Genomic DNA, 20,687 nt, shown 5'->3' with positions numbered 1-20,687 from the left:
AAAAATGCTAACATTCCAATCTTCAATAACAGTTAACAGCAAATACATTATCAGAATAACAGATAACAAAAAAAAATAAAAGCCCAATAACAGCTAACAAAGAATAAGACAATAACAGCTAACAGCAAATAGATTTTCAAAATAACAAATAACAAAGAATTAAAATGCCCAATAACAGCATAACAGCTAAACCCCTTGCCCCCCTCCTTCAAGTTTACATAGACTGTTCCTGTTATTTGTGCAGTAGAAGAGCTTTAACTAGTTCATTGCCTCGTTTTGACTTTTAAACTTCCTGGTCTTCCAGAATATGCTGTCAACCTAAAGTTTAAAAAGTCCGCTTTAAACCAACAAGAAATTAACAGGTCAGTTTTATTTCGCTCTGTTCTGTCACACTCTTGTGCGGAAATGACACTCCTTGCCGCTCCGTTATTTTTATATTTTATTTACTTCTTTTTGAACGGGACATGCACTTCACAGGCACTTGTTTCTATCCATTGGAAGACCCACTATCAACGTATATTTACGATACGTTGATAGTGGGTCTTCTAATGTATAGAAACAAGTGCCTGTGATGCAGTTACAAAGCCTGAAAGGTCGGTCGAAGTTTTATAAAAATAATTTCCGGGTATCAATACACCTTATCGCTATTTGTCCGCCATTACTGGACATCACACAGGGTCCCGTAAAATTTTGACGTCATAATTCAAATTTCTGACGCCACAATGGAAAAGTGATTGTTGTATGACGCCAATAGTTCAAGCGGAACAGATTCTCGGGTCAAGCGGAAATAGCGATAAGGTGTATTCTTCTGTTCAAGATCATGCATGGACAAAGAAGAAATCTAGTACTACTGAGATTCTTTTTAATTTCTTCAGTTTATCATAATCAAGGATTTCTTTGAGTTTATGAAGAGGTTGAATTCCGAAACCAAACCAAAGGAATTCATTTAAGCACTGCCGTGACTGGTCAAAATTGCGTTGACATACATGTGTAATTGAACAATAATAACAAAGAAATGCAATCGTGAGTCTTAATGCCTGTTTGCATGAAAGATTATATAATTGTAAAAAAAAAGATGCATGGTTTTACCTCATTTTTAGTTCAAAGGGCCAAGTGGGTTTTTCTCATCACTTTGTGTCCGTCGTCTGTCGTCGTCTGTTAACTTTTACAAAAATCTTCTCCTCTGAAACTACTAGGCCAAATGAAAACAAACTTGACCTAAACCATCCTTTGGGTATCTAGTTTTAAAAATGTATCTGATGATCCTGTCAATCAACCAAGATGGCCACCGTGGCTACAAAAAGAACATGGGGGTTAAATGCAGTTTTTGGCTTATAACTCTGAAACTAAAGCATTTAGAGCAAATCTGACGAGGGTTGAAATGTTCATTTGGTAAAGATCTGTCTTCCCTCAAATTTTCAGTCTCATCAGACAACTCGTTGTTGGGTTGCTGCCCCTAAATTGGTATTTTAGGGAAATTATGCAGTTTTTGGTTATTACATGTATCTCGAATACTATAATAGAAAGGGATAAACTGTAAACATAAAAATTGTTCAGTAAAGTTAATGATACAAATAAGTCGGCATGACAAAAATGGTCTATTGATCCTGTAAAGAGTAATTCCCCTTGAAGGTGGTACCCAACACTTTCACTAAAATTGATTTGGCTCGTTTAATTTTCATGAAATTTTTTCAAAGTATTTTCTTTGACCCTTCAACAAAAATATAAAAAATTATAAAAAAATTGAACCAATCGTTTTGTCAGAAAAATTACACTGGTTATATATCAAAAAACAATTCTGATCATTGAGAAGCTTAATATTCCTTTTACAACACAACGTAATTAAACGTTTAGATGACTTTACAGAGTTATCTCCTTGTAGTGTTAGGTACCACCTTTAAGTCAACTTTTCACAATTTTTAGCTCACCTGGCCCGAAGGGCCAAGTGAGCTTTTCTCATCACTTTGCGTCCGGCGTCCGTCGTCGTCCGTCGTCGTCCTGCGTTAACTTTTACAAAAATCTTCTCTTCTGAAACTACTGGGCCAAATTAAACCAAACTTGGCCACAATCATCATTGGGGTATCTAGTTTAAAAATTGTGTCCGGTGACCCGGTCAACCAACCAAGATGGCCGCCATGGCTAAAAATAGAACATAGGGGTAAAATGCAGTTTTTGGCTTATAACTCAAAAACCAAATTATTTAGAGCAATTCTGACATGGGGTAAAATTGTGTATAAGGTCAAGATCTATCTGCTCTGAAAATTTCAGATGAATCGAACAACCTGTTGTTGGGTTGCTACCCCTAAATTGGTAATTTTAAGGAAATTTTGCTGTTTTTGGTTATTATCTTGAATAATATTATAGATAGAGATAAACTGTAAACAGCAATAATGTTCAGCAAAATAAGATTTACAAATAAGTCAACATGACCGAAATGGTCAAATGACCCCTTTAGGAGTTATTGCCCTTTATAGTCAATTTTTAACCATTTTTCGTAAATCTTATTAATCTTTTACAAAAATCTTCTCCTCTGAAACTACTGGGCCAAATTTAACCAAACTTGGCCACAATCATCATTGGGGTATCTAGTTTAAAAATTGTGTCCGTTGACCCGTCAAACCAACCAAGATGGCGACCATGGCTAAAAATAGAACATGGGGTAAAATGCAGTTTTTGGCTTATAACTCAAAAACAAAAGCATTAAGAGCAAAACTGGCAGGGGGTTAAATTGTTTATCATGTCAAGATCTATCTGCCCTGAAAATTTCAGACAAACCGATAGTCAATTTTTAACAATTTTCATAAAATTTGTAAATTTTTACTAACACTTTCAACTGAAACTACTGGGCCAATCATTATAGATGGTGATATATGTACGCAGCAAGAATGTTCAGTAAAGTTAGATCTACAAGCACATCACCATCACCAAAACACAATTTTGTCACGAATCCATCTGTGTCCTTTGTTGAATATTCACATTACCAAGGTGAGCGACACAGGCTCTTTAGAGCCTCTAGTTTCTTAATATTTTTTATTGATTTTACAAAAATCTTCTCCTCTGAAACTACTTGGCCAAATTGGACTACACTTGGCCTAAACAATCCTTAGGGTGTGTAGTTTTAAAAAATGTATCCGATGACCCTGCCTATCTAGCAAGATGGACGCCATGGCTAAAAATAAAACATTGGGATCAATGCAATTTTTGGCTTATATTTCTATTTACTAAAGCATTGAAAGCAAATCTGACACATAATTACAAAAATCTTCTCCTCTGAAACTATAATGAGTACTGAGACAAATTTACCGGAATTGACCACAATCATCATTAAGGTTATCTAGTTTAAAAATGTGTCAGATAATCTTGCCACTGCAAAAAATACAACATAAAGTTAAAAAGCAAGTTTTGTCTATTAATTTTTGAACCGTTAAAATAAATAGAGAAAATCTGAAAGGAAAAAATATGTTCAAAATAATGAGCTAAACCAGTTGTCCATAAATACGTATGAACTGTTAGACAAAACTTATAGCAGTTATTGCTCATAAATGACAAATTTTACGATTTTTGTTTTCATTTTTACACGACTGCAAACATTTTATTGCTGCAAACATTTTATTGCGTTGTATAATATGCTATCATGACGTCGTCTGCGTTGTCATCCGAAGACGCATTTAGTGTCCGGACAATAACTTAAGTTTAATTGAAAGGATCCCTCTATAAATTTTTACCGGAGGGTTCAATATCACTGAAGGCAGGTTGTGATTGATTTTGAGGGTTATTGTCCCAATGCAATATTTAAAAAAAATGTCTGTTTACCATCTTCCCCGGTTAACCCTTTGTAAACAGACCAGGAAGGCATGCATGTTTTTTAACTGGATGTCAAGCATAGTATGGTCACATGAATGGTTTGACTGGTCTAGTCGAGGCCACTTATCAGTTGTTTTTGCTCAATTTGAGTGTACTTATTTAGATTATTAATCCTTTTGCTTTCAAGCACTTTTAAAAAATGGAAACACATTATTTTTAGGAAGAAAAGTTATTTCGATTTTTTTGTTGAAAATATTTTTTCATGTAAGCACTTGGTGTACGTCGTCATTCATCCGTTGTTCATCTGTTTTCATCGTTAACTATTTCAAGAATCTTTTCTGAAACTGCTGGGCCAAATAGTTTCAAAATTTAACTGAATGTTCCTTAGAATATCTAGTTTATAAAATGAAATTGTCTTCCAAATTGTGATCCATCAACAAACATGGCCAACATGGCTAAAAATAGAACATAGGGTGGTTAAATGCAATATTTGGCTTTTATCTAAAAAAATAAAGCATTTATATCTACCAACCCTGAAACTTTCTGACGAACCGAACAGCCCATTAATGCATTATTGGGTTGCTGCCACTAAATTGGTAATTTTTAGGAAATTTTGCAGTATTTGGCTATAATCTTTAATATTATTGAATATAAATATAAACTGTAAACAGCAAAAATGTTCATCAATGTAAGATCTAGAAAAAAGTAAATTTTATCAATCATGATTTTGATTGAATTTAGTGATTACGACTGGCGTTAATTTGGTTCACAGTCATTAGACATTTTTGGAACAACCATTTAAAGTTTAAACAAATTGATTTAATTTAAACAAGTTATTATGATGATAAAATAATATATGTTCCTTTGGATTGTAAATATCTATTCATCTCTGTGTGAAATACAAACTTTATCTCCGTGATATTCTAAATTATGGAAAATAACTTCATATTTATGCTGCTTTACAAACAAATGCTAGGTTTACCCCCTGTTTCGTGCCGAATACAAAACATTTCATTTTTAAAACACTATACATACCCGCTATATTGTCTTGATACTGAAATCGATACAAAAGTAAAAAACAAAACGTAACAATGTTTTTGTTAAAAAGAAGGGTTCGGAATTACCCTCTAGGGATACCATTGTTGGGTATTTTCCTTTATAACGTAGTAATTCATCAGGTCCAGACGGTAAGACATTGGTATTTTGAAGAAATTGAAAGAGAAAATGAATCAAATTTATAACAGAGTGACATTTAATAAGCATAGTATGTAACTTGTTAATTGAAAATTTGAAGACAAAAAAAGTTTAAATTTACAGAAGTTTGACAATTGTTACTACATGTTGTCACGTGACATTGTTGATGAAATAAAGTAGTTCTAGTAATTTGGCGTGGCTAATAGGTTAGTCGATGTCATTGACGTATATAAAGCTCACATTTATACGTATAGCTCTATCTGAATAGCATATTAGCTGATTGCAGTATAATAATTTTATATAGATATAGGATGGTGTGGTGTGAGTGCCAATGAGACAACTCTCCATCCAAATAACAATTTAAAAAGTAAACCATTATAGGTTAAAGTACAGCCTTCAACACGGAGCCTTGGCTCGCACCGAACAACAAGCTATAAAGGGCCCCAAAATTACTATGTAAAACCATTCAAACGGGAAAACCAGCAGTCTAATCTTTATAAACAAAATGAGAAACAAGAAACAAGAAACACGTATATATTACATAAACAAACGACAACTACTGTACATCAGATTCCTGACTTAGGACAGGTGCAAACATTTGCAGCGGGATTAAACGTTTTAATGGATCCAAACCTTCTCCTTTTTTCTGAAACAATAGCATAACATCACAACATAGAAAAACATACGATAAAATATCAATTGGCAGACTTAAAGGGAAACTTCGCAAAAAAATCAAAAATTAATATTATGTCCATTCTGTATAAAAATGCTCAAATTTATAAATATTAAAGTTTTATTCCGCTAGATAAGAGATCACCTTCGATTTTAAATTTTGAGTATCAGTTCTCGGCCTTCCGCCATTTTGTTATCTTGTCCAAATAAAAATCACGATATGTCTATAAACCACAAAGAAACAAAACTACAGTAACCGATGTAGTCTTAATTACGTGTCGATATCTTGTCAATCGTACGGTTGTTTTATCTGACTAACTTACTTGATACGGACAATGTTCTTATTTTTTTAATAACCATATAGTCTGATATTTTTAAACTGTTAATATTGGAATCGGTTAAAAAGTCAAAGTTCAAATCATAAATAAGCGTTCCGTGAAAATTGTTTTCGAAAATCTAATTCGTTCATAATTCTTTAAAGTAATATACTTTATTCAAATAAATTAGGATCTTCGCTCCACTGATCACCCGCATGGCTTAAGGTATTACTCCCAAAGGTATTGTGAGGGGTGTAAGGTGACACGTCCAGGTATTCAAGTGATTTCCTGTCGGGCTTGCAAGTTCATGCATCGTTTCACTTCTGTAGGTATTGATCAGTGTACACGGCCGATAACTTATGTCTGAATTATCAGGTGCATGTATAATATACATCTCTGTCTTGCGTGTCCGAAAGTGATATAATATACTAGTCATTACTTAACTCATACGCTTGTTTATAAATAAAATTTCTGGTGTAAAGAATATTATTTATAAAAAAAAAATGATACAAAAAAAAAAAAATTGAAGATATATACAAATATACGTATTTTTTCCAAGGGTAAATTTGGGAAAATCAGAGACATATAATTGTATTATATGTCTCTGGGAAAATGTAATATTTACTCGTTGTCAATAGTAAAGGACATAGTTGGATCGGTAAACGGACAGAAAGTCACAGGACAAAAAGTCACAGGACAAAAAGTCACAGGACATAAAGTTACAAATTTGATAGGACGAAAAGTCACAGGACAAAAAGTCACAATTATTTTTTTGACAATTGTTTGAATATATAAGAGAAAGATCTTGAAATATTTTCTTTTTATTACATCTATTTATTTTTCAATGTAGGACATTGTTCATAAGCTTTGTTAAATGAAAAGTTATCAAATTTTAATCATGCAAAGGGGACATTTCTTGGCACCATGAAGCCATTTAAGTACAAAGTCACTTTGACATTTTGTTTTCAGAACAATTATTTGTTCATCATTGATATTTATTGAATAAATTTTAATTACAAAGTTGCTTTATATATAAGAGTTCAAGAAAAAAACAAAAACTTTGTTTTTAAAACTATTTTTTCTTGTTTAAAGAAAAATACTCTAAAAACTGAATTGTGACTTTTTGTCCTGTGACTTTTTGTCCGTGACTTTTTGTCTGTGACTTTTTGTCCTGTGACTTTCTGTCCTACATTCGTTGGATCATTCCAGAAATGTTGATTAAAAAAATGTGCGCACTTGTCGACGTATCATTTATACGCCCGGATAGAAAGTTACGGAACTACAGCGCAATTTAAAATATGTACATGTATACATTGAACATAAGAAAGAAACATACATTTTGTGCAAATTGGGGTAAAAGTTTTGTAAATAGACTAGTCCACGTATACTAACTATACATATCCTTGCGTATACTAACAGTATGTAATCATCCAATTCGATAGACTATTGTATACCAAAAGAAGAAGAAGAAGAGGACTAATTTGATTTAAATACAGGTCGATCTATAACTTGCTTTGGTTCATCGAAGTTATGAACATAGTAAAATCACAGATTTATATATCAATTAGATTGTTCTCGAATAAAGAAAGAAATTCGTCATCACCACAATTGTTCCGACATATGCAACTGGACGTACACTAATAATCCCCGAGGGATGTGAATATTTTCTAGGAAAGCTTTTGAGTATTAAAGTTTCAAATCATTTTCGGGATTTATTTTCTTTCTTGATATTCAATGACAGCAAATTTAAAGAATAAACTGCTTTTCAGATATTTGTCCGCTTTAGGGGTATTCTTGCCAGTTGAACAGACTTATAATTACATTCAAAAATAGGGAAAGATGACATTAAATTCGTTGTCTTTTGTTTTTAAACATCTTTGGTCAAATAGTTATTAAGTATTATACGTTGTGAGACGAAGACTATTTTAATAAGGACGTCCCCGATAATGATTAAATTTGGTTGACGTTTTTCACACTTGATAAAGAATATCTATTCGTAATTTTTCGATTCCATTCCAAGAAGACCTTAAATTTGCTGTCAATTTTTAAAAACTTCTTAAGTAGAAAAATATTTTTTCTTTATTCGTTCATATTATATTCCGCTTCGGTAGAGTTATCTTCAGTGAGTTCCAGTTATTAATTTATACGTGGCTTTTAAAAAGTCTAAATCTAAGTGTTCTTATTCATTTATTTGCCTAATTAAAAAAAATAAAAATACTTTGGTAAAGCTATTTATAATTTTTAAGTTCTCCTTTTTATTAGACATCAATCAAGGACAAAAGGTGTAAATCATTTCAATCGGACATATGATTTAAGTTTCCCGTCTTTAACCGAAAATTGTGTATTTCTTAGTAAATTAACTTATTTGAATTAAAATAAATAATAGCACCAAACATAATTAAATAATTCCACGGTGATCAATTTTTATTTGTCACCAACTTGAATATATATTTGAAATATGTATATTGAATGCTCCCTTGTCTTATAATTCACTGATCCGAATAGACAGTCACACCTGGCAAGATGTGCCCGAGAGGCGTGGTTAAATACCGAAGTGCAAACAACAATTTACCTTTCAACAAGCCATCTACGAGTATTGCCACAGAACCGTGAATACACACATCGTATCAACCAAGTCATAGCAGAGATAGTAAAAGGTCAATAAGAGTACACCAACATATTGTCTTTACAGATTATTGTACTTTACTTTGTTCACCTTATCAGTCCGAAAATATATTAATTAAAAATTAATTTATAAATTTTTGTGTTGCCTACAAAAATAATTCGAATATATACGTTTAACATAGAAATTTATCTCATGAATATGTACAATTGAACGTCTGTGCGTTTTATCTTCTTATTATCGGATGGTTATTTAGATAAAGCGTAAGTCATCGGCGCGCTTACGATTACGTTAAAATATGATTAAAAACCAAGACTTTTAATGATTGTATATTAAATCCCGGCATGCAAAAACCAGGAGAAAACGTCACGACCTACAGGAAGTAGTAAATATTTTTTCATTAAATATTGAATTTCTCCTTTATTACTGCACATATAGCAATAAAACTTTGTGAATATATATATTATGTCATAATGAACATATTTAAACCATAAGTGAAAAATCGTGAATTTTCCCTTTAACTCAATCAAAAAACGTATGATTACACAATGAACGAATAAATTTGATCTGCAATATCTGAATACAAATGCAGTTAATTAAATATTAGAGACAAACATTCATGACCAAAAAGCTAACAAACATATACATGTTTACGGGACGTATAATGGTATACCGTTGACCATCTGTCCATCTGTCCGTCTGTCCGTCTGTCCGTCTGTTTGTCGTCAACATGCAGGACATATCCTCAAAAATGCTTAAACCAATATGCATGAATTTTTGGTGAACTGTTTATATCTATTAAAATGATCTCCCTTTAGTTTTTTTTTTATAAATTTTGGTTTACCGTTTCCGAATTTTGGAGTTTTATTCATTAGAAAAGGAGGGATTTTCCTCTTTTCAGACTATAACTCAAAAACAGTTTCACCAATCTGCAAGAAACTTTGGTGAATAGACATATTGGTTTTCGCACTATGACTTTATATTAGTGAATGGATCTCCATATGGTTCAATACCACAAAAGGAAGGTTGGGATTGCTTGGGGGTTATGGTACCAACATTAAAGGAATAAGGGGCCAAAAATAAGTAATTTTGTAACTTCCAGACAATAACTTGTGTCTTGGTGTATGGATCTCTCTGACATTGTACCAGAAAGTTCCATATCACAAAAGAAATGCTGGGATTGATTTTGGGGGTAATTGCCTCACAATTTTAGGAGTTACCTGGGGGCAAAATAGGGGCAAAAACAAGAGTTTTTTCTAGTTTCATGACAATAACTTGTGTGTATGTGTATGGATCTTTCTAAAATTGTAATACAAGATTCCATATCACAAAGGGAAAGCTGGAATTGAGTTTTGGGATAATTGCCCAAAAGGTTCAGGAATAAGGGGCCACAATTAAGCATTTTTCTAGTTTCCAGACAATAACTTGTGTTCAAGTGTATGGACCTCTCTGAAATTGTACTGCAAGGTACCATACCACAACGGGAAGGCTGGGATTGATTTTGATGGAAATTACCTAAAAAATTGAGGAATTGGGGTCAACAAAGAGATTTTTATAAAATTGTACTACTAGGTTCCATATCACAAAGGGATAGCTGGGTTAGAGTTTGGGGGTAATTGCCCTAAACGTTTAGGAATTGATGGGGCCAAAACTTGGTTCAAATTAGGGTCCAAAATTAAACTTTGTTTGGTTTCAACAAAAATTGAATAGATGAGGTTCTTTGATATGCTCAATCTAACCATGTATTTATATTTTTGATTTTTAGACCCTGCTTTCAAATTGGTTCATATTGAGGTCAAAAGGGTCCAAAATTAAACTTTGTAAGATTTCATCAAAAATTTAATAATTGGGATTTTTGATATATATGCTGAATCTAACCATATGCATGTATTTATATTTTTTTCATTTTTGGGCCCCGTTATCAAATTGGTCCACATTGAGGTTAAAAGGGTCCAAAATTAAATTTTGTTTGAGTTCATAAAAAATTGAATATTTGGGATTCTTTGTTATGCTGAATCTAACCATGTATTAAGATTTTGGACTTTCGACCATAATATGTAAATTAAAAAAATGGGTCTTAGACCACATTCATTCTGTATCAGAAACCTATCCTGTGTCAAATATCTAATCACAATCGAAATTCAGAGCTGTATCAAGCTTGAATGTTGTGTCCCTACTTGCCCCAACTTTTCATGGTTCGACCTCTGTGGTCTTATCAAGCTGTGCCCGGAGCATTTAATTTTTTTTATAAAAAGTTATAGATTTATTTTCCATATGTATCATTTTTTATAAATCCGCGCAAATGTAGTAACTTTTTAATGTGTTAATAACATGACCCTGTAGGGTGTTCATTTAGCGATAGCATTGCAGAGCAATTTAAATTTACAATTTACTTAAACACTGCAATAAAATGTATTTTTTTCAAAGTTTTGATTATTGAAACAATGCTTGAAAATTAACAAGCTATAAGATATCATAAGATATTGACGTCATCTATTGACGTGAGCTCCCTTTCATGTTTCATAAATTTTAGAGTTTATGTTTCCGAGAAAATGGGGTTTTATTCATTAAAAAAAGTCCAGTTTTCAGACAATAACTCAAAAAGGCTTACTCCAATTTGCAAGAAACTTTGGTCAATTGTTTTTATCTATTGACATGAGCTACTATATTTTACGGTTCCGAGAAATGGATTTTTATTCACTAAAAAAGGGGGATTTTCCAGTTTTCGTACAATAACTCAAAAATGCTTTCAGCAGTTCTCATGAAACTTTGGTTAATTGTTAATATCTATTGATGTAATCTCCCCTTTGATTTTTAGAAATTATGATTCTGAGTTATGGTTTTATTCATTATAAATAAGGGGGATTTTCCAGTTTTTGAACAATACCTTTAATACTATTAAACTTTGGTGCCTGGTTTATATAAATTAAGATTTGAACCTCCATTTAGTTTTTCATGAATTTCTAATATGACATTGAGAAGTTATTAATCTTTGTTCTTAGAAAACATGACAGACGTATCATCCATTAATGGTGCAGCTGTTTATTATAGGAAAATGAATGCCCGGAGAAAACCATTACCTTAGATAGGAAAACGGACAATCCTAGTTAATTAAGATTGGAATTGAGTGCACCTGCACGAGCGTGGTTTTAAAGGGAAACTTCGCCAAAAAATCAAAAATTGATATTATGCTCATTCTGTATAAAAATGTTCAAATTCATAGATATTAAAGTTTTATTCCGCTAGATAAGCGATCACCATCGATTTTAAATTTAGAGTATCAATTCTCTTCGTTCAGCCATTTTGTTTTCTTTCCCGAATTATAACACCGATATGTCTATAAACCACAAAGAAACAAAACTACAGTAACCGATGTAGGCGTAATTGCGTGTCGATATCTTGTCAATCGTACGGTTGTTTTATCCGACTAACTAACTTGATACGGAACATATTCTTATTTTTTTTTAAATTACCATGGTCCGTTGTTTTTAAACTGTTAATATTGGAATTAGGTATAAAGTCAAAGTTGAAATCATAAATAAATGTTCCGTGAAAATTGTTTTCGAAAATCTTATTTGTTCATAATACTTTAAAGTAATCATTTTTATTCAAATAAATTCTTATCTTCCCTCATCTGATCACCAGCATGACTAAAGGTATTACTTCCAAAGGTATTGTGAGGGGTGTGAGGTGACACGTCCAGGGGTGGTGTTCTCGAAGCTATCTTAGGATTAGGACGTGTCCTAAGTCTATCTTAAGTCGTGCTCTTGAAGCTCTCTTAACTTATGGTATATCTCATTTTTCGTCCTAACTTTAGGACATCCAACAAGGTGTCTTAAGATCATCCCATCTTCATCCTAGCATAATAAAGTTTGGATTTCGCTTTTTGCTCATTATTTTACATGAAAATGAACATGAAATGAAACACACCGTCGGTTATTAACTCGTATATAAAGAAATTGTGCATGATTTTAAACTTTGAACTTCGTGTTTCACGATACGATTACACTACAAATTTAATTCTCATTTCAAAACGAATTGTTTTCTAGTTGAAATTACAATCCTTTTTGATATAATTACATTGGTAATTATGCCTTTCATTCAATTTCTATACATGTTATTATAAAATTCGTAAACAATTTTATTAAATAATTTCGTCATTAATAAATGTTTTACAAAAAAATTACTTTAACGATTTAAAATTTCGACTTAGGATATATTTAGGACATCCTAACATAAGATTCGTCTGAGAGAGCTTCGAGACACAACCTAAGAGTGTCCTAAGTCGATCCTAAGTCCATCCTAAAATTGGTCGTATCTATGACTTAGGACGAATCTTAGGATACTTTCGAGAACACCACCCCAGGTATTCAAGCGATTTCCTGTCGGGCTTGCAAGTTCATGCATCGGTTCACTTCTGCAGGTATTGATCAGTGTACACGGCCGATAACTTATAACTTTCCATTTTGAATTATCAATTGTATAATATACAACTGTCTTACTTGTCATTACTAAACTCACACGCTTGTTTATAAATAACATATCTGGTGTAAAGAATATTATTCATAAAAATAAAAATGATACCAAAAAAATAAGATTTGTTGAAATTAAAATCTAATTAAATATTTTTCAAGGGTGAATTTTGGAAAATGTAAAATATACTCATTGTCAATAGTTAAGGACAGATTGGAACATACCAGAAAAAATGATTTAAAAAAATGTACGCACTTGTCGACGATTCGTTTATTTGACTGGGTAAAAAGTTTCGGAACTATAGCGCAATTTAAAATATATACATGTATACATTGAACATAAGAAAAAAATATCTTTCGAATACATTGGGGTAAAAGTTTTGTAAATAGACTAGTCCACGTATGCCAACAGTATGTAATCATCGAATGTCAGGAAACTATTGTATACCAGAAGAAGAAGAAGAAGAAGAATAAGAGAACTAATTTGAATTAAATACAGGTCGATGTATAACTTGCTTTGGTTAATCGAAGTTGTGGACATAGTAAAATCACAGATTTATATTTCAATAAGATTGTTCTCGGACAAAGGAAGGAATTCGTCATCACAATTGTTATACATGCCACTGGACGAACACTCATTATCCCTAAAGGACGGGAATATTTTGCTGGGAAACTATTGAATATCAAAGTTTCGAATTAATTTCGGGATTTATTTTCTTTCTTGGTATTCGATAACAGAAAAAAGAATAAATTACTTGTCCGCTAAATAGGGGTATTCTTGTCAGATAAAAGACTTTTAGTTATATTTAAAAAATAGGGAAATATGACATTAAATTGGTTCTGTCTTTTTTTTTTAAATATCGTTAAAAAGTTGTGTCTGTAAGGTGAACGCCACAAGAACCCTGTAATACTAGTACGAGAGTATAGCCTGTAAACATTTCTTCTCAATGATATGGTTGTATTGGAAATCTTTTCATACAGATTGACAAATCATAGTCCGATATGCATGTAATATTTGCCACATGACGCCCATAGTTCTATCTACCATCATCATCTTATTCTTTGATATTGCTGTAAACATCGATGGTTCACACCCAAACAAAATGGGAGTAATGTACCTTCAGAGCTTCTTCGTGTTATACACTTGTGAAACTTAACATATAGACGAAATTTCTGTATTGAAATGAATCTACATTTCACAAACATGATTTTCAAATAACGATTATGAGTAATTTCCTTACAAACCAATAAAAACGTTTGGCAAGATATAACCATGGAGGAATTAAGTTTTTGTCAGACGCAAGATCTCATCACTATAAACGTATACGTATATATGCATGCAGTTTCAGAACAAGCGGTCGATGTCGATAGTCCATTTTCTAACTGTTCAGAGTAAGATATGTCACTTGTTCCTTCTTGGAAGCCTGCATATTCCCCGTCCAATGATGGGAACTCTTTCTGGTTATGTTGACTATAAATGCTTGTATGGTAATTCTGTCGTTTATCTATACAAGTGGTTGCATTTTCTCTCCTCTCCTTTCCTAACAAACAAACTAACGAAACGCTACAAGTCTGCTTTCCCTGGAGCTCAAAAAGACATCCTCAATGGCGCTTATATGTCAGGAAACTTACATGTATACTAATAATGATTGTTTCAAGAACAACGACGTAGGGATGAACTATTCTAAATTCATCAATATCAGTTATGCATGTCTAAAATATAAGTTTTATTACAACTACTGTATTACTTATTTGGATTAATGACGGCTATCATGTTCAACAATGCACAATTATTATCATAGAATTTAAAAAAAAAAATGTACAAAATTCCTCAAAATAAGTAATGCATTAGCTTAAGATTTGAATACAAGTTAAAAATTCCGGTAAAGTTAATAATATCAAACAGATGTGCAATGGTATATCAAATTGGGTAATATTGCATTCAGTTTTATTAAAGATTAAAACTACTATTTTTTACTTCATATTTGAATCTTTACGCCAATTGCCGCTAAGAAAGTAATCCAATATTGTTTCCTGTTATTTTTATACGCTTTCGGAATTACGAATCTGAATTTTACTTTCAATTAATTTACACAATTTAATTATTGTATCTTTATTCTCATCGTGTATTAAATCTTAGTGGATTACCACATCATACTCTTTCTAATACTTTCTGTTTATCCTTTCCAAATAACAACATTCATACCTGTGTACGCTTGAACTCACACCTGCGGCTAAATAGCTACAAGGTAAACGAATAGACCTCAAGCCAAGAAATATACAGTGACCTTTACAAAATAATATACACAATTTGCTCACACATTAGTTGCATTGAAATGATTATCAAAACAATAACGGTAAATAGAACTGAAATATTTTCAGTTCAATATCAGTGAAAATGTTCAATAAATATTTTATGAAAAAAATCTCAACAATAATTAATGAAATTTATTCGAAAACATTTAGCTAGAGATAATTTTATAGGAGTTTAATTCAATCAATACAAACCGGTATATGCATATTCATTTTCGTTCATTCTTATATTGTGGTTAATAACTACGACCATTCGTCAGCTGTGCGCTTTTAATTACGTATATTGTCGATAAGCTATAAGAGTTAAACAGATTTTATGTTTTCCCAGAATTCAACAAATCGGGCTAATACGTCACGACCCACTCGAGAATTCAACCAAAAAAGTTACAAATACTTGATTTTCTCCGTTATTAGAAGAAATATAAATTTAAAACTTTGCAAATGTGTTTTTTATGTTAAGATGAACATAATTAGATGATAAGTAAAAAACCTCAGTGTTGACCGGCTAGTGTTTGTCAGTAGTAGAACTACTTAGACCAATTGGCCACTGAGGCCCATGCCTGAACAAAGATGTACATCAAATAGAACTCAACAATTTGCTTACAAATGTACAACAATCGACAACTTCAGTAAAACAAAGAAAAATAATAGAAATTGAAAAGTAAGGTTCAAAAAATGAAATGTAATTAATAAGTGTTAGTTTGCAAAAGAAATAAAAAAAGAAAAGTATTTCAAGTAAAATGAAATCTTATAAAAATTGTAAAATGCATAAGTGAAAGTTAAATTTAGAAAGAAAATGCAATAGACCACTTTCACCAGAAAGGTTAGTCAATTTTTGTTGTGCCTTTGTGATGTCATTTACCAGATATAGGAGATCACCTGTATTCTAGTTCAATTAAAGTTCATGAAGCGTCTGTAATTTTCATTATGCAGGATAAAAAAGAAATAATATTTGTTCCTTAAGTACCTAATTACAATTCCCATACAACAACAGTGCTGATTATCATTTATAAGAATTTAATTTGCTGAAAAATAAGTGCAATGTAGCATTATAATTTTTTCAACCAATCACTCAACAAAGAATCGGAAGAAATATCAAATAAAAATGATTCTCTTATAGTTGTGGCCTGTTATCTACTTAAAAGATATATCTTTATCACACTGCAAGGAGTAAGATCTATAAGAAAACGTAATACAAAAACTGATTTAATTTGATTGGCTTATCCCACATCATATGATAATATCTATTACAAACTGTTTAATTAAAAAAAACCAAAGACACTTAGAAACCTCTGCAATTTTATAAGATGTATTAATAGTAAGCTCACTCCTTAACAACCACAATTTATATACCATACTTATACTTATAAGAAGTATTTCTTTTTACAATTTTAACTTTTACACTTGACTATAAAAGTCTATATATATATTCTTGAATATGTTATCTCATCCAAAATTTTTGAATTTTATGCATTGTTAATGCATATTTTGTTTTTTTATGTATATTATTTTTCAACTTTCTCTGTAACCTTTGTATTTGCATGGTTTTATGAGAATAAACTATCTATCTATCTATTATTTTTACATGATTTATTTGCAGATTTTGTTTTTACCTGTGGCAGCTGGTATTAATGCCATGATGACACCCTTTGAAATAAGCTGAAGTTGTAATTGGAGTTTTATGAAGGATAATTTGGAGTTGACAGTTTCAGAACTAGAACCAACAGACTTCTGTTTGGGACTTTGGGAACTTAAGTATACTCAGTAAATATATTTATCTTACCTCCTATACATTTCTAGGAATATGATTGGTTAAAAGCGACCTTTTGGTGACCGTGTATATTCCATATTAGGTTAGTAGGGAGGCGGGGCTTATTTCAATACACGGTTAGTAGTGGATTTACGACTTAGGCACTGTTTGATTGTTTAAAAGTCTTGAAAGTTCTGTTGAATGTTGTTTATATATCAAGTTTTTTTTAGTGCAGATCAATTGAAGAAGGTTCTTAAAATTGAACACTTGAACACTTTAATACAGAAATAAGAAGATGTGTTATGATAGCAAATAAGATCACTATACTGTGAAAGTATTTTTATTCGGGGGGTACCAATTGTCATGGTTTTCGTGGATGATTATCCACGAATTTAAGTGTCCAACGAATTAAAACAACCATTGTCCAAATCAAGACATGGAAATATCCCGTTCAACAGGATTGACTACTGATATCATCTAGAGAATATATTGAATAACGCCAAATCTGAGAATACATTATTAGTAGTCACAGAACTACAACCGAATGCAGGATGTAAATCTTTACCAACTAAACTGTACAAGTTTTGATCTTGTTATTCTCTTAAAAATAGTTTTGATCAATGAAAGTCAGATATCCAGTATTGATATGATGGTATGATAAAGTGTTCATTTTATATCCTCATATATAGTTCGCGTACATACAGGAATTTATATTTTCATGCTGGGCTTGATTTTGATAAGAATTATTTGACAATTCAATGTTACTGTTTTCTTTAGGTGACATGCCTATGGCCTGATTAATACATTTGATGGTCTTTAATCTGTTGATCACTTTATCACGGGTTTATTAGTGTTATCACTATGATTTACGTGTCTATGTTTACTTTGCAATTTCCTCAATACAGGCATATTGTTACTAACCGTTGTCTCTAAAGGCTTAAATCGTTCTATTTTATTTTTTAGAAAACTAAAATCAACGAATCTAAAAACCCACGAACATGTAAATATTGCTCAAACCACGAAAGTTGATACCCACGAATTAAAGTACTTTCACAGAAGTCTGAATTCAACAATATAGTCGGTAAGATAAATTCGTTACATAGTGTGCTAATGACCTAATATGATATATAAAGGGTAAGTAAATTCCATATGGGGTTCGAGCTTCGCTCTCAACCCATATGGAATTTACTGACCCTGTATTATCATATTAGGTCACTAACACACTATGTAACTAATAATATATCTGATGTATAGATGTAAGTGTCTCTTTTTGGACATTCACTACATCAAGTCTTTTCATACGTAATGTATAATATCTTATTAGCTTTGATGGCATGAGCCAATAAAAAAAACCATTGTCAGCGCAACAGCTAAACAGACATTATTTCTGGTGATCGAACATGCTAAAGGGGAGATACTCAAATTAACTTTCTTTAATATACTGTGCATATGTCCATGTGCCTTGTCAGTGTAACAGCTAAATAGATATTGTTGCTGGTCTAACATGATAAAGGGGAGATAATCAATTCAATTTAATTCTATATACTGTCTATATGTCCATGTACCTTTTCAGTGTAACGGCTGGACAGATATTGGTTCTGGTGGTCTAACATGTTAAAGGGGAGATAATCAAATTAATTTACTTCAATATACTGTCTATATGTCTGTGTGCCTTGTCAGTGTAACAGCTGGACAGATATTGTTTCTGGTCTCACATGTTAAAGGGGAGACAATCAAATTAACTTACTTCTATATACTGTCCGTTTGACCGGATGCATCTGTCATTGTAACAGCTGGATAGATGATGTTTCTGGGGGTCTAACATGTTAAAGGGGAGATAATCAAATTAATTTACTTCAATATACTGTCTTTATGTATGTGTACTTTGTCGGTGAAACAGTTAGACAGATGTTGTGTCTGGTGGTCTTACATGTTAAAGGGGAGATAATCAAATCAACTTTCTTCAGTATACTGTCTTTATGTCCATGTGCCTTGTCTGTGTGACAGCTGGACAGATGTTGTGTCTGGAGGTCTCACATGTTAAAGGGGAGATAATCAAATCAACTTTCTCCAGTATACTGTCTATATGTCCATGTACCTTGTCGTTGTAACAACTGGACAGATATTGTTTATGGTAAACCAAAGTTTACATGTTAAAGGGGAGGTAATAAAATCAACTGTCTTTAGTAAACTTATGTCTGTATGCCTTGTCAGCCATTTACTTCTTCGCAGATGATGGATACATTAACCTTTACATAGTGGAGAAAAAGTATGGCCTAAATCAATGGTTAAAATATTAGTCAAAGAATTATAAACTAATATATATATATTTAAAATGTGTTTTTTTCTTTTTTTGCAGGATATAATGGAAGATTGGGATGAGGTAAGATTTTCTTCTTAAAGTTTGATAGTCATGTGACCTATTTTTGTCTTTAAACTGTACAGAAAGGTACATGTGTGTAGTTCATTGAATTCATAGAGGAAACAAAGAAGAAAATCAAAATGACAAGAGTTATAAGAATTGTAATGGACAAAATTTCAAGGAGCAAACCTGATACATTATACAGCATCCAAAGTTTTTGTCTTTTCTCCAAAAAATCTGAAATTACAAAAAGCAATTTCACTGTCTTGGTCAGTTGTTGTCAATGGATTTGAAAAGTAAACTGTAAAAGTGGACATCATAAATAGAATAACTCAGACTATAAAAAAGTAGTTTGTTAATATGTTAAATAAAAAATGTAACATTGTAACACGCATGTCACTATAATTACCAATGTACTTACTTAAATTTGAATTATTACATGTATCAAACATTATTATGTACAGGAGAGAAATGCTTAAGCTTTGTATTACTTACAGAAACTTTGTACAGCTGCTGAGTTGCGAAATCTTAAAGATGTGAAATTATCATTGCAGAATGGAGCTAATTTGGAATATGAATTTGTAAGTGAAGTAGAAATATTTGATCATAAAAAGGTATTTACTTATGACAGTACACATAAGGTCAATCATATATAAATCACCCTTGTTTGTTATGAGTGATTCGTTGTTATACACGATGAATATTGGTTATTGCATGTATTTCTGTATTTTACAGAAGTAAGAAACTTTGTTTTTTACATTTTTTTTATATATGTGTAAATTAGACTTGATTTTCCCGTTTAAAAGGTTTTATACTAGTAATTTTTTGGGGCCCTTTATAGCTTGTCTTTCGGTGTGAGCCAAGGCTTCATGTTGAAGACCGTTTATCATTTATAAATTGTGACTTGGATGGAGAGTTGTTTCATTGGCACTCATATCACATCTTCCTATATCTATTTACACAACAACAATACACATAACTTCTGTTTTTACGCAAAATATTAGAAATTTATTACCAAAACATGGATGTATACCACACCTGTCAACTAGAGAAAATAGTGGATAAAATACCAAGGAGGCAATCAAATTACATAAGTAGAAGTAGAATAAAATGGCAGAACAAAAATATTAAAAAGACAAAACAACAGTTCCTAAAACACTTCACATGTTACCAAGAACAG

The 20,687-nt window shown here is 31.8% G+C and overlaps 1 long non-coding RNA gene across 1 annotated transcript; it reads left to right on the top strand.

Annotated features, from left to right (window-relative positions):
• Positions 1 to 280: 280 nt before the first annotated feature.
• LOC134699414 (uncharacterized) lies at positions 281 to 20,088 on the top strand. The gene is made up of 4 exons (XR_010103577.1): positions 281 to 362; positions 16,996 to 17,159; positions 19,505 to 19,528; positions 20,005 to 20,088. It is a non-coding gene; the product is annotated as an uncharacterized LOC134699414 (long non-coding RNA).
• The last annotated feature ends 599 nt before the right edge of the window (positions 20,089 to 20,687 follow it).

The sequence above is a fragment of the Mytilus trossulus genome, unplaced genomic scaffold (assembly GCF_036588685.1).
Source record: "Mytilus trossulus isolate FHL-02 unplaced genomic scaffold, PNRI_Mtr1.1.1.hap1 h1tg000070l__unscaffolded, whole genome shotgun sequence".
NCBI lineage: Eukaryota > Metazoa > Mollusca > Bivalvia > Mytilida > Mytilidae > Mytilus > Mytilus trossulus.
The sequence above is the reverse complement of the archived record's forward strand: the minus strand, read 5'-3'. Positions and strand labels throughout refer to the sequence as shown.